At 46.0% G+C, this 15,327-nt stretch overlaps 1 long non-coding RNA gene across 1 annotated transcript; it reads right to left on the bottom strand.

The window, feature by feature from the left end:
- Positions 1 to 7,564: 7,564 nt before the first annotated feature.
- LOC127348568 (uncharacterized) lies at positions 7,565 to 9,352 on the bottom strand. The gene is made up of 3 exons (XR_011744358.1): positions 8,796 to 9,352; positions 8,031 to 8,175; positions 7,565 to 7,851 (listed from the first exon to the last, which is right to left on the bottom strand). It is a non-coding gene; the product is annotated as an uncharacterized lncRNA (long non-coding RNA).
- Between the last annotated feature and the right edge of the window lie 5,975 nt (positions 9,353 to 15,327).

Here is a 15,327-nt window from a genome sequence, read left to right on the forward strand (position 1 = left end):
TCGATAAAATGTGCCATTCCAACAAATTTTAAAAGCACTCGACAATATATTCTCGGAACGCCGAAGTTGCGATCAATTTACGAATGCCGCAAATTTGCGAAGGTAAGACCCAGATCCGTTCTGTTGGGCGTGGCATCGCCAAAGTAACGCTACGCTACTTTTATCCTTATCAACAGATACGAAGAAAAATCTAACGGACGCGTTAGGTATCCGATAAATTTGGCCGGGACTCGACGAGAATGGTAAGACCTTAAGCGGCACCTGTCGACGTTTACACCAGTATCCGAGATCATGTCCGGGGACGTGATTTTGAAGTAGGTTTTTGCGGATTGCCACTAGAGCGATTAACTAGTACACGATCCGTCGGATGAACTAGCCCCAATTACCGGTATCCCCGTACAATATAGAATTTTATGTGAAGAAATATAAAAGGTTAAAGCTTTCGAGTAAAAATAAACAATGGAGATTTTCCACGACTCTACGATTCAAGCAAAATCTCGGGGGCTATCGACATAGGCATCCCAAATGGGCTCGCGAAGATGGTACCGGGGTTTCTTGGAGGCCCAATAAGAAGAATAAGAAGATTCGGGAGCCCAAGATTTACTAAGGAAAGATAGAGTTGTAATAGGAAGTGTTGTTTGTAATCTGGCGGGACGAGTTAGAAACCGTCCCGGACTCTGTAAACTTGTATAGCACGAATCCCTCGGCTTCACCTCATATATAAGGGGGAGTCGAGGGACAAAAGAATCAACCTAATCATTGTCTGCAAACCCTAGTTTTCACAATCGTCGAGTACTTTTCGGCTGAAACCTTCGAGATCTACTTACCCTCTACTTCTAACTAAACCCTAGCCTACAATCCATAGGCATTGACAAGTTAATCCCTTGTCACTATCTATACAAGGTTCCGTGTCTTTTTCCATGAAAAGCAAATCAAATCAACGGAATCTGGTCATGGTGGAATAAGCAAAAAAAAGCATTTAGCAACTCCAAAGCAAATAGCTAAATCGCCAAACACATAGCAAATTAGCTGCATACCCTGGACGCATCCTAATACTAGCAGCGACCCAATTATCTACATCCAGTCATGCAGCCAGAACTCAGATTCAACACGCGAAAAGCTGTGTGCAGTCGATACGCACCAAGGGTCAAGGCTGTGAAAATAATGGCGGCTCCGGATCAGAAAGCCCAAACCAGATCCCTGAGACGCCTCGGGTCGCCGTCGCCAAGATCCATATTCGGGCAACCGTCTCCGGCGTCGCGAAGAGCTCCAGGCTGCTCCTGCTGAAGACCACCCGCGCCGGAGGCTCCGCATGCGCGAACCCGCGCCCGGAGGCAGCACTCCGGTTCCGCCGTGTTGAAGAGCGACGCCGCGAATCCCCCTTGGACGCGGGAAGAGAGCGCGTCGTGGCGAGGCGCGGCCACGGAACTCTCGCTGGCGTGGTGAGGCCAAGAAGCCCGGCCAGAGTACACACCCCAGCGGCGCGACCTCGATCTTCGTTGTCGCCGGACTTTTGAGGAAAACTAGATGAACAGACGCTTATGGAAGAGATGCGGCCAGCCCGGAGTCCTCCTTAATCCTTATCCATCCAAATAATTATCAGTTTAAGCTATCTACTTTATTCAATTGTTGTAACTCCTCCACATTTTATAACCTGTTTAGACTAATGGCATCTCTAACTGGACCACGCATTTTCAAACACCTAAATTGTCTGCACACGTTTGTTTGCGTCGTCATGTAGACACGAAAATAGTCGTTTTTACCGCGCGGCCGTTTGCGTCTGGGGTTCCTTCAGCAGGTCGACGCATTTAGACCGTGGACATAAAAACAACAAAATAAACAGGTTCAAAGTAGTTCCAGTTATTACCTCCAATTTTTTAAATTCTATATGAAAATAAGGTGATATTGAGCACTACGCAATTTCTTCATGGTCAGCCAATACCCATTGATGTTTAATCAGATCCGCTGTAGGTGTTTGAATATGCTCTCGTCAGTGACTTCAACATTCATATGTGGATACTGCTGCCAGGTTGATGCCCTAAGGATTGGCGCAACTAGCTCACCTTAAAATTTTCATTGGTGCTCATTGCGGCCATCAATACGCTCATTCTCAACGATCATGTTGTGCATGATCACACAACATGTAATCGCCTCATGCATGGTCTTCAGCGACCATGTTCTTGCCGGGTGACGGACAATTGCCCATCGAGATTGGAGCACACCAAATCCCCGTTCTACATCTTTCCTGCAAGCCTCTGGCATCTTGGCAAACCTCCAAATTTTTCAGTGCTTGGATTACGGACAGTTTTCACCAGTGTGGTCCAGTTAGGATAGATGTCATCAGCAAAATAATATGGCTTGTCATATTCATCTTCATTGATCTCGTAGCTCACCTAAGGAGCTTTGGCTTGTATAAGCCTATTAAAAACTGGTGATCGGTGCAACACATTGATGTTATTGTTGGACCTGCCATGCCAAAGAATGAATATCAAATCCATAAATCTTGAGATATCACTCCTTCAAGAATGACAATGCATCCCTCCGCATGGCTGCTGTACTGACACTGTTATCCAAATGGGCAGTTCTTCCACTTTCAGTGCATGCAATCTATGCTCTCAATCATGCATGGGAACCCTCAAGACTCGTTGATAGATCTTGATGATGGATATCTCTATTTTTGTGCACCATTTTGGTTGAGAATGACATCTCAACTAATAAATTACCTTTCCACATAAATTCGGATCTCCCCGCCACTCCTGCCACGGTACCACCGGCAAGAAGCCGGACGAGCGTCGGGTTGAGTCGGACAAGCGCGCATGCTGAAGAGGAGCCGACGCCAAGCTGGAAGAAGAGTGGCTCAAGGCGAACAAGCGCGTCATCGCCTAGCGTGTGTATGCCGACGGTGAGCTGCTCGTGTAGAAAGCCGCATAGCAGGCCGCCATGATGATGAACTAGGAGGCACCGAGCGTGGCGTTCGGCCATGGTGTGGTTATCACTCTGGCTCCCCCTGGCCGTGTCGTGGCCGACACATCGTTCACGAGCTCCGCAAGTCTACGCCGAGCGGCCGACCTTCTCTTCTACCCTGGCCGCCAGGCCCGCATACGCCATCCCAGGGAGGCGGCCACGGGAGGGCTGGATGCACGTTGTCCCGGCTAGGTGATCCCCGCGCGACAGTCGTCCGAGATGCCTGGGCAAGGCATCAACCTCAATCGCACTCCCAAGGTCGGACAATCATCGCTCGAGGCAACGAAGAAGCAACGACGAATCTCTGCCGCCGATATGCCGCCGCCAGTCAACCTGTTCGACAGATTGACTGATGAGGTACCTTCGGCGAGCAAGACGGTAATTTCTTGCACATTGCTCCGCCTGCCAACTTGATCTTATAATTGTTTTCCATTGCTAGTCGGTCCTGCTAACGCCTTTCCATGGCATTATGTGTGTAGAACATGGAGAACAATGGTGAGGCCCTCTTGCATGACATGATCAACAACGACGCCGGCGAGGAAGACGACGACTACGCTCAATATGACGAGACTTAGTGATGAGGCTCATGAGGGCTACTCCATTGTCAATCAACCATTGTTTGGCAATGACGGCTTCACCCAAGCCATGGGCGACGGCGTTAGCAAAGCCATGGCGGAGGGAATCACCCAAGTCACACGCCGCATCACTTTCTGCGACGGTTTCCGACGGCAAGAAGGTTAACCAAAGGACAGCGAGCTACACCACCGAAGAGGACAAGTTCCTATGCAATGCTTAGATAGATATATCTTTAGAGTACAATGACTAACGATTTGTAGTACATGGTTGGATGATATGGAGTCCTTACCATATGAAGTAGGGTATGTTGTTAAATTTCATAGAGTCCTCTTCTTCTTATCATCTATATGGATACCAATTGTCTGGAGCATGCAGTTCTTCAAATAAAAACCCATGCATATTGTACATTATTGAATCTCATAGAGTACTCTTAATCTTAGCGCTCGCACATGTTAACATTGGCCCAACTCTAACAGTTGTTTATGTTTTTTATAAAATAGATAAGATGGTCTTAATCTTATTGATTGGTTATATGTTCACTGAAAAGAAACCCTAGTTGTTTGGAGATCTTAATTAGGGCCTCAAAATTGATATTGGATCAAGAAAAATTACCTTAGGCATTGATCTCTTCATGGGCGGAATTAATCGAGGAACCAATATTAGCATGGGGCTCTCAAATAAATAAAATACCCCCATATTACATTGATGCATCTCATGGGAGACAAGTAAAATCAAAAATTTCATAAAAAATACACCCTTCCATCTATTATAGCCTTGCTAATACCTCCGGATGTGATCTCGTCATCTTTAGAACTAGTATAGCGATGCAATCCTTAACTAAATAGCCATATCGTACACCAGGTAATATCATATAGTCCTTATCAAAATCTCCATATATTACACATCGTAATATCATAGAGTACTTCATGTAACCTCATACACAGGCTAGATTAATCATGAAGTTATTGGCATGCCGCCCTCAAAGAATCATCTACACTGTACATTGTTGCGTCTCATAGAGGTGACAAGTCAAGACAAGAATTATTCAAGACTTACATAGTTGAATCTCCTTTAGTTCTCCTCATGCCTACGGGTGTGATATCATTGTCTTGTCGATTTAACCTCGTATAATACATGCGGTCCTTATCAAAATTTTCATATCGTTCACAATCTAATATCATAGAGTCTTTCATGTATCCTCAAAATACGGCCGACATCAATCGAGAAGAAGATATTGGCATGGGCCCCTCAAATAAATAGAACACCTGCATAGTTACATTGTTGCATCTTAAAGGACACAAGTAAAAAAAATGTGAATGTGTTCTCGTAAAATAGATCTTGTTCCATATCTATAGTGTACAATGACTAACGATTTGTAGAGTCCATTCCAGCTCGGGTGTAAAAATCATTGACCTAATAAACCTTATCTTATTGTTTGTTAATGCACCATGAAAATTATAGTGGCATAATCCAAGGGCATGGAAAAAACAAGCGTAAAGAAAAAATGTCTTAAGTTTTTTGATTGGTTATATTTGCACTGAAAATTAATATGATGTTGATTGGTAATTCATCATGACTATTCACATTGCATATATCTTTGGGGGGGGGGGGGGTGCAAAATCCATATTTGGTTGCCTTAAGCATTCAGTTCTTCGATACCTTTCCATGTAGTACATTGTGGTATCACGTAGCATACTCTCTCATCTCGGAGGCGAGCGGGGAATTCATTGCCACCCGTTTCCAAAAAATCCATACAAAGAGCATGGATTAAAATATAGTATCGTCGTTAAGCCGATAGTTCATGACAAGGCTTGGTGCAAAAAAATCTGAGCGGAGAATGGAGAATGAGAATCCGGCATATAGAAAAAAAAACCGGCGGTGTTAACCATATGGTCCTTCGAAAATATGCCATGTGGTACATTTCTGAATGATGTGGAGCCCTTACCATCTCAGTTATGAACCTACTCACCCGATTCTAAGTAAAAAATGTCTATGTGTGATCGTGCACACCCGGTCTCAACAATAAATTACAATAACATGGAATAATGGTGATCTACTATCGGTTTAGTGGAGAATTATCCAAGGATTACCAAGACAACACCTGAAGTCCAGGTTCTCCAGAAGCAATGCCTCCATGAAGGAAACAACGTCATCGCCCGATCGTAGATCTTAGGTTTCCACGCTGAAGATAGTCTCCACTCTCAAGACAATGCCTTCAACAAGGTCATTGCCAAACACAACAATTATGGTCATATATATTGGTTATATGTGCATTGAAAAATAATTTCATGTTGACTGGTAATTCATCATGACTATTCACATTGCATATTTGTTAACATTAGTTTGTGCATTGAAAATAAGCTCATGTTGATTGGTAATTCACCATGAAAATTCTTGGAGAATATATTATAGACTAATCTATAGAGTATTGTAGACTATTTTATAGAGTACATTGTAGGTAGGCTACTCTATAGAGTACGTTGTGTTATCTTATAACGTACTCCCTCATAAAATAGTCTACAATGAGAGAGTCCTTTTCCATAATCATTCAGTTCTTGGATACCATTTGATGAAGTACATTGTATTATCTCATAGCGTACCCTCTCATCTCGTAGGCGAGACTGGTGTTCATCTCTCGGAGCCCTAGTTCATGCAATCCTGGGTTGAAAAACGTTTTGATCACGAAGAACTTCTAGCGCATAAGCACGAAAAAAAGCTCTGAGCACGAAAAATGACAAACCACATGGTACATTTTTTTAATGATATAGTCCATTCCAGCTCGGGTGTGAAACTAACCGTGCGGTTATTCGAAATTATGCCATATGGTGCATTTTGAATGATATATAGTCTCTTCCATCTCGGGTGTGAAACTACCCACAAGATTCCAAGTATTTTTCGTCTCTAGGTAATCATACACACCTTTACTAACAACAATTTAGAAATTAGCACGGAATAACATGATTCATGGTTTAACATTGAAAAACATGACGATCCTTGTTGGTAAGCTTTGAGCCCATAAGCAAATATGTAGCCAAGAAAGTAAAGACTGATCTTATCATTAAGCCCAAATTCATGACAATGTCGGAGGCGGGTGGGGAATTCATTGTCACCCGTTTCCAATAAATCCATACAAAGAGCATGGATTAAAAGATGGTCTCATCATTAAGCCGATAGTTCATGACAAGGTTTGGTGCTTAAAAAATTGAGCACAAAATACTTTTGGCGCAAGGAGAATGACAATCGAGCATATAGAAGAAAAAAAAAGCCGACGGTGTTAACCATGTGGTCCTTCGAAAATATACCATGTGGTACATTTATGAGTGATCTGGAGTTCTTCCCATCTCAGTTATGAACCTACTCGCCTGATTCTATGTCAAAAATGACCGTGTGTGATTGTGCACACCTGTTCTCAACAACAAATTAGAATAACATGGAATGATAGTGATATATTATTGGTTTAGTGGAGAATTATCGAAGGATTACCAGCTATTCGGCTGGAAGTGGCACTTGTATCCTCGTTTGGAAAGATTTTTGGTGTGGCACTCTTGTATATTTGTCTGGAAAGATTTTTGGTGTCATTGAAGTGCTATGAGATAAATTTACACATTTGAACTTCTATGCCCTCGGTGAAGACCTCTTTGAATCTACATATCTAGATATATTTACACGTTTGAACTTCTATGCCCTCAGTGAAGACCTCTCTGAATCATCTACATATCACATGCACAGCTTTGCACCTTCGCTCCGGGCACCACTATAATTATACCACTTTCATGGACTATTATAAATTTGTATTCTCTCATTCGTTGAATGATGTCACACTTAATATTAATTTTTGCATCGAAAATTTACGTATGTTGATTGGTAATTCAGCATGAAAACTCTAGTTACATATCTTATTGACTAATCCATAGATATATTGTAGACTATCTATAGAGTACATTGTGGTATCTAGCGTATTGTCTCATAGAGTACATCTTGGAGCCCCAAAATCGATATTGGATAAAGGAAAATTTTCTTAAGCATTCTGTCCTTTGATACTGTTCCATAGAGTACATTGTGGTAACTCATAGCGTACCCTCTATGCTATGTCTGTTAGAAAGACAGAGATAATTTGCTGCATAGTACAAACAGAAGGGGTGGAACGAGACTGGGGTTACAAGCCCATAGCATATAGAACGAAAGCAAACTGAGTTGGCCACTCTACTTCTCATCTCATCTTAGAAAACAAAAAATTCCTAAAAAAAATAAGCAGCAGAAGGCACAAGTATCTCGTAGTAGAGTAGTAGACCAACAGGATTCCACCGCCACCTACATAGTGAAGCACGTCAACCTGTTAGTATTGAAGGGCAATATTGTAAATATACCAACTGGACAATAGGATCATCACCATAACCAAAAACATGCATTTCCGCATGAGACATGGAATTTTCAGTAAGATTATGTTTGCACCGGTTGTGAAAAAATATAGGTAAGCTTATTATTATTACCTTGAGAAAAAATTCCACGAAAAAGCTTTAGTATCCATCAAATATGTCATGGAAGTATAATATAAGGGATTGAATCAGGTCTTCCCTTATCTGCTCCGGAATTTTTGACTTAAATACTCTTCCAGAATCACTTATTAGCTGTTTTCTGCATTACAGGATAAAGTAAACAAATTCAGATATATTGAATGAAATGTAGACAAGGAGAATACAATTTCATATTTGGCATATGCTACATCCTGAAAATTCTGAATAATAACTTAACCAGGTAATGAATACATTTCCTAACATGTACAGTGCAACCTAATCATACTTACAGATCACAGGCTTCAAGAACAAAGACTGTATTATAAGCATTTTAGCAAAAGAAGCTCATGGAGAAAATAACTATAACTAGATTATAAATATGCGAATTAACGGCAACTATTTGAAGCAAATGCCATGCAAAACGAATACCTATTTGCTGCGTACGACAAAAGTAAGGACTATCGATAGAATTACATTACAAAACAATGAAGAGTGACAACAATCATACAATCATACTGCAACCATACAGCACTAATGGAACAAGCAGATATCTGACTTAGTGGGAATACAAGTAAAAAAGGAAACCCGTATAATGTGCCAACAGCTGCATGGAGAACGTCAGTGCAACATTTCCATACAAATCTCATGGGCAGTGAAACTATTCCCATGCTTCATATATGTTGAAAAGCACAAGAAAAGGAAAGCTGAAGCACAAAACTCAGAGCAAATAAAGCACTTCACCTGATTACGTCGCTATCTACAGGTATCTTGCTCTTTTCTGTACAGTGCCTCTTTGCGGAACCCATGAAATTACAGATGTCATCCGCTCAAACAGAGGACCGAAGCTCAGAAGAAGCTGATTCAGCAGGCCTGTATATTTAAATTCACAAAACATGAAGTAAGCCTCATGAAATTACTACAGCTGAGAAGATAAAACACCAAGATGTCAAAGATACTAGAGAAGAAAAAAAAAAGGAGAAGCACACACTGCAGATAAGCTATATAAGTATAACTAGCATATGGCATAGTAGGGTATTTTTCAGCACATGTGCCCTTTAGCACCATTGGTCTGTTGGAGGTCAGTGACATATTACATGATCGCAGCCTGCAAGCAGGAAAAGCTAGTGCCAGGTCGATCTTATTTTTCATTATCTCACGGTGTTTTGTACAACTAAAATTAGAAAGCATAGAAGCAACAATACCTTAAATACTAGAAGATGTCTACAATTTTTAATTCGCCAAACACAAGCAGATTTTGAACTGCAAGAATTGACAGTCATGTACGTAACCATACCACAAAGCGCTAAGGAGAGCCGGACGACCCGCGAGCGTGGACTTGGCCGGGATTGACGTTCGTATCTGGAGTCAGATCCACTTGGATGGATGGCGCCGGTTTCAGATCCCGGCGAGTCGGCGCCTCCAAAAGATAACCTAATTCCACGGCGTCCCCCGTCTGACAAGCTGCGAGATGACAGCGAGCTGCAGATCCAACCAAGGTGGAGGCGTCCTCGACGCAGGTCATCGCAGAGCCCGGTGGACGCACGACGGGTGTTCATGGCGTTGCCGGCGACGAACTTCTCCCAGCACTCGACCTGCTGCCACTCCAGACCTCTTCATGCTGCAGTTTGATTCTCTTCCATCAGATCGAAGGAAATCTCAGAAATAGATCGGAGGAGATCTCAGAAACAGATCGGAGGAAACCTCAGAAAATCGGATGTTTGGAAAACCGAACGGTGGGATCTTACCTGATAAGCAGCTCACTAAAAACTTGGGGCCGGCCATGGATCTGCATGGAGGATCAACGCCGCACGGCGGCGGAAGAGGAGAGGAAGGGGGAGGCTCGGTTTGGGAGGACTACTGCTTTGAAATTGGAACTGGGGCAGGTGGCGCAGTGGCTGGGTACACCGAGCGACGTGGGGTTGGCTCACCGTATATTCGTATAAAGTACACTGCGATTGTACGTAGGTGCGCTCGTATATGAGGAAAACCTCGGTCAACGACTCCGACGCGGGCCCCAGCGTCCGCGAATCTCACAGCGATGCGGGCGACTGGGATTTCGACCGCGCCCCATTTTATAAGTACCAGCGCCGACGACGTGTTTACACTTGACGACGGATCGACTACCCTAGTCCCTAGGTGCATCGTGAAGCGGATAAGTTTAAGTCCTTCGGTAATCCGAGCACATTTGCTACCGTTGAATAGCAGCCACCACTGCATGCGTTTAGGCGGCCGTGTGAACCAGTGAGGTCGTCTTGGCTGATTCACAAAAAAAACACATTGGAAACTATTCTTTGAACAGGTTGTAAGTTTGAATGGCCTACGAGTATTACTCTCTCTATACAGGTTTGAGGGAAAAAAAATGACCATGGGGTCAACAAAAATTGACCATGAGGTCAACAAAAAATGACCACAACATTATATCATTGAAAAAAAATGAATTCAATGGTATAATTTTTGTGCCATGTGAATCCAATGGTATAATAATTTTTGTGGTACATATTTCATAGTAGCACATCCGTTTCGAGGAATAATGCGTCCTCGTTTTACGTGTTTTTTGGTTGACCAAAAATTACTTTAAATAGATAAAGATTTTTTTTGAAATTAGTATCATTAAAAAGTGCTTTTCAATACAAATCCAACGATACTAATTACACATAATATAATTAAGATTTTATTGCTCAATTTTTATGGTCAAAGTTCATCTTAAAATACGTGTGCGCCTTATTTGTTGAAACGGAGGTAGAGGGGGTAACCGGGTAAGTTTTCAAAACACCAAATTTATGACTCAAACACTACTACTACTCCCTCCGTCTCAAATTAATCGGCGCAATTTCCATTCCGATGAATAAGGCGAATGCGTATTGGAAGATGAACATTGTCTGAAAAAACATAACAACAAAATCTTGACTATATTGTACATAATTATTATCGTTGGATTCGTATTGGAAAACACTTTCTAATGATGCTAATTTTATACCACGAATCTTTATATATTTGAAGTAATTTTTGGTAAAAAAAACACGGAAAATGAGGATGGCTTATTCATGGAATGGAGGGAGTACTCAAGATGCAAGCAGTGTTGGTTGTGCCAGGAGTGGAGAGGGATTGTTGTTGTGTCGTGGTTGTTTTTTCGCCTAGGGGCGGCGGAGATTTGTGTGTGAGCTTACCAAGGAGCTTTTGATAGCGTGTAGGAAAAAAACACCAAGCTCCGCTCCCGCGAGGGGACAGGGAGTGTCGTCGTGGTGAACGAGCAGATGCCATGGGATGGCTTATGTTGGGGCCGAATGGACGCTAGAGGATTCGGGGGAGGGTTTGTGACTAGAAGGACGAACTTCCGGATGCTTTCCTCAAGAACTTGGCCAAGGCCAGAGGTAGAAGAAGAAAGACACAAGGACGAACTCGCTCTAGATCACCATGTTCATTGATCTCAAGACAGGTTACAGGTTGTTCTCCCTTCTGTGTATCGCGCGTATGAAAGAGGCTGCCCCCTCTCCTTATATAGGGGAGAGGGTGGCTTACAGAACAAGAAACCCTAATGGGATCTTTGACTAGACAAACTACTTTACAAAGATACTTTATAAAGCTACTTTAATCACAGATGACGTCGGGGTCTTCTTTAAACATGAAGGATGACGTCCACCGGCTTCTTTGACCGTCATCCTCCTCCTTGTCTTCTAGTCTTCGTTTAAAGCTACTTTGCTTAGCTCATCCTTGTCCTTTAGCTCCTGACGGAATCTTTGACCAGTCAGCCGGCATGTTCCTCCTTCCGGTGCGCCGGTGTCTTTCCTTCCTGGTTCCGGTATACCCCTCTTGGGGATACCGGCCTAGCTTCACTTAGCCAAACTCTATTTTCTTATTCCGGCATGGACATTAAACCGGTATCTCGAAGGGTGATACCATCCGGTATGACATATCTTTGGCATACCGGGGGTCATCCCCCCAACATTAGTCCCCGAAGCTGGTATAGTCTGACGGATTCTATCCAACAGACCATGCCAGGTTCCCACGTTCTTTTATACCGGTTTAATTTATCCGGCGTTCAACTTGGCTCCGGCATCTTAGCCCGGACTCATGCCTTCTTTCTTCGCAAGGCATTCTCCGGCAGCTTATTGTCCGGCATCTTGGTCATTAAATACTTCCTCGGCCAAGTCGAGAATATATCGGGCCCCGCGCCTGACAGAGACATGCGCACTATGACTGTCGTGCCAGTGTCAGTAGTCACTTCCGTTCGGCTTCCGCGCGCGCATTAATTGGGCCGCACCGGATCCCAATCATTATTCCGGATCCTGTGTGCCTCCGTGTGGCCCCTTTTCTTCCGCGCGTGTATCTTTGCGCCACGTGGCCACACGCGAGGCGAACCGTCCCGGCCCACGGCCGAACCGCTACGGTTCGGCGGTTTTTGGCCCACTTCTTTTTCTTTATAAGGGCAAAACCGCCCCTTCTCCTTCTTCTTCTTCGCATTCTCCACTTCCTCGCGCACTGCCGTTCTTCGCTCGCACGCCTCCGCCGCTCCTTCGCTCGAGTTCCGCCGCCCAGCAAACTCTTTCGAACGCGCCGCCGGACGCCGCCGGACTTCTCCGCGGGAAAAACTTCCGCGGCGCTTCCTTTTCCGCCGCGGCATTGGAGCTTCTTCGAGTTCCTCCCCACCTCGCCGTCGCCGGACCTCTCCGTCTGCAGCGAGTCCGCTCCGACGCCGGTGGTCACTTCCCTGTGTGATTCTGCCGCCCCAGGTTAGTTCTTTTTCCCATTTACTCCTCTTTTACTCGCAGTTCGGATCTTGAGTTGAAAGCATATTTATTCTTTCCTTTTCTTTGCCTTTTCTGTTCTTCGTAGATCTTCTCGCGTGGGTAGTTTTTAGGGAATCTGTTTCTTCCGAGTAGATACCAAAAACCTCTTGAATCCGGATGTCTTCCGAACTATACGCTTCCTCCTCTTCCTCCGGTAACCCGGAAGATCCCGCATCTGACGGGGTCAGCGCAGAACTTGCGCAGACGGAAACCGAGAGCTCCCAAGAACAATATGCCGGAAGCTCTAGCCTAGCTTCCGGTACCGATCTATCCGAGGTCACCCGCGGAGCCTGGATGGGCTCTAGCGTGAGTAAGTATGAGATCGACTGGTTATACCGGTCCCGGAGGATTCCGGAAGGAGTTTCCTGCCGGATTCCCGGCAAAGAGATCGAACCGGTGCTCGAACCCGGCGAACGTGTTGTCTTTCTCGCTCACTTTGAGCGCGGCTTCGGCCTTCCCGTCTCTTCTTTTTTCCGGGATTTCCTTGACTTCTACAAACTCCAACCTCACCATCTTCCCGGCAATGCCATCTTCTATCTTTCTTGCTATGCCACCTTCATGGAGGCTTACATCGGCATTCGTCCCACTCGCGAGACGTTTGCTCGATTCTTTGCCCTTCGGATTAATTCCGTTCAGGGCCTTAGATATTCCTCCTCCTAAACCTCCCGTACAATGCGGGTCTTGCATCATCGGCTCCCGTCAAGGGAGCCCCTTTTTCAAGTTTTCCGGTCTCGAGTCATGCCGGTCATGGCAAGGGACCTTCTTCTATGTTAAGAACACCGGCGCCGCGGATCTCATAGATCTGCCTCCTTTTGATCCGGCGCCGCCCACCAAAACTAACTGGAGCTATAATCCGAAGGAGTCTCACAACGAGACAAACCGGATCATACGCTTCATGAAACAGCAGATGAAGGACACCGGCCTCTGCTCCGACGACATCGTCCGCACCTTCGTCTCGCGCCGGGTGCTTCCTCTCCAGCGCCGCTCCCACAAGATGTGCGAGATGTATGGCCCTGGTGATCCTACCAAGATCACCGGGCTTCCTCTCAGCAAGAAGGATGTTGTCCTTAAGGCCAGGCAGATCTGCCAGACCTCCATGCCGGAAGAGTGGGAATGGGGCCTCCGGCCTCTTAGCTCTACTAACCCTCCGACCCAAGAAGTAAGAAATTACGCGACTCGGGTCGGTTTACCGGTATCTTTTATCGCGATTAACCTCCTTCTCTCTCTTTTGTTCTTTCAGGCCAAGGACCGTTTCCCCGGCATCGAATCCGACAGGCGCGGCCGTTGCCGGAAGCGCGGTCTCGACAAGTTCGACCCTGACCCCGTCATCTTTTGGAAGGACTTGAAGATGGGCCGGACTCCAGCCGCGCGTCTCGGCAAGACTCCGCCGGAACCTTCCGGTTCGTCCGATGAACTGACCATCCTTGAGGTAGCTTTTCTTTCATTCCTCTCATATTCTTTTGCTATTGTCCTTCTGTAGATGCGCCCTCAGCCAACCTCGACCCACAGGTCCATGAGCGCGTGACGCCGCTGCAGGCCGAGGCCGGCAAAGAGTTTGTGGACAAACTCATGGCCCAGGAACTCAAGGCCCAGGGCAAGAAGAACGAGACCCCGGCCTCTGATGCCGGCTCAAGCCAAACTCCTTCCGCCAAACGCTTCAGGACCGAGCCCGTTGCGGGCAAGGTCGTTGCCATGAAGCGCCGCAAGCAGATGCCGACGGCCACCGGGTAAAGCTTCTCCTCTTGCTTGTTCTATTTCCACCAAGTTCTTTTTCAGTTGCTTTTTCTCAATCTTTCCTTCTTTTTTTTCTCTTTCAGCCCCGCGCTTAAGCTTGGCGCCAGGCCTGAGGGCCCTGCCGGCTCGGCCAGGACCTCGACTCCTCCTCACTCTAGTCCGGCACCATCTGGTGCCGGCAACACCTCTGCCTCCCCTCTGGGGGGCACAACAAGTTCGGGGCGCGCGGCCCCTACACCGCCAGATCCCCGCGCGGAGGAGGACTTTGCTTCCCCTCCAGAGACCCAAGACACCGGCGCCAGCAACATGGGCGCCGGAAAAGAACCTGCCGGGCGGGCGGAACCTTCTGTTCCTCCCGTCCCTGAGAAGAAGAAAAAGAAGAAGACCTCTTCCAGGACCGGGCCGGAAGCTTCCGCGCCTGAGACTTCAGCACCGCCGCCGCCACCGGAAACCTCTGCTCCTGAGGCAACCGGGCCTACGCCAACGCCTCCATCGACCCAAGGAGCTTCCGCGACCGCGCCCAAGCCGCCGCCAGCGTCCCTCAAGATCACCGACTATCTGAAGCCGGGGGCGTCGCGCGGAAAGGCTACGGACGGCAGCGCCTCAAGTGGCTCGCAGCCCTTAGTGCTGCACACCGGGCCTGCCGCCATGGTGGTTCAAGACAAACCGACCGGCCTCTTGGGCCGGATCGTTGAGCTCAAGCGCGGAGGCCAAGAATTGGGGCCTCTCCTTCCTTACGCCCAACGCTGGAA

The sequence above is a fragment of the Lolium perenne genome, chromosome 4 (assembly GCF_019359855.2).
Source record: "Lolium perenne isolate Kyuss_39 chromosome 4, Kyuss_2.0, whole genome shotgun sequence".
NCBI classification, from domain to species: Eukaryota; Viridiplantae; Streptophyta; class Magnoliopsida; order Poales; family Poaceae; genus Lolium; species Lolium perenne.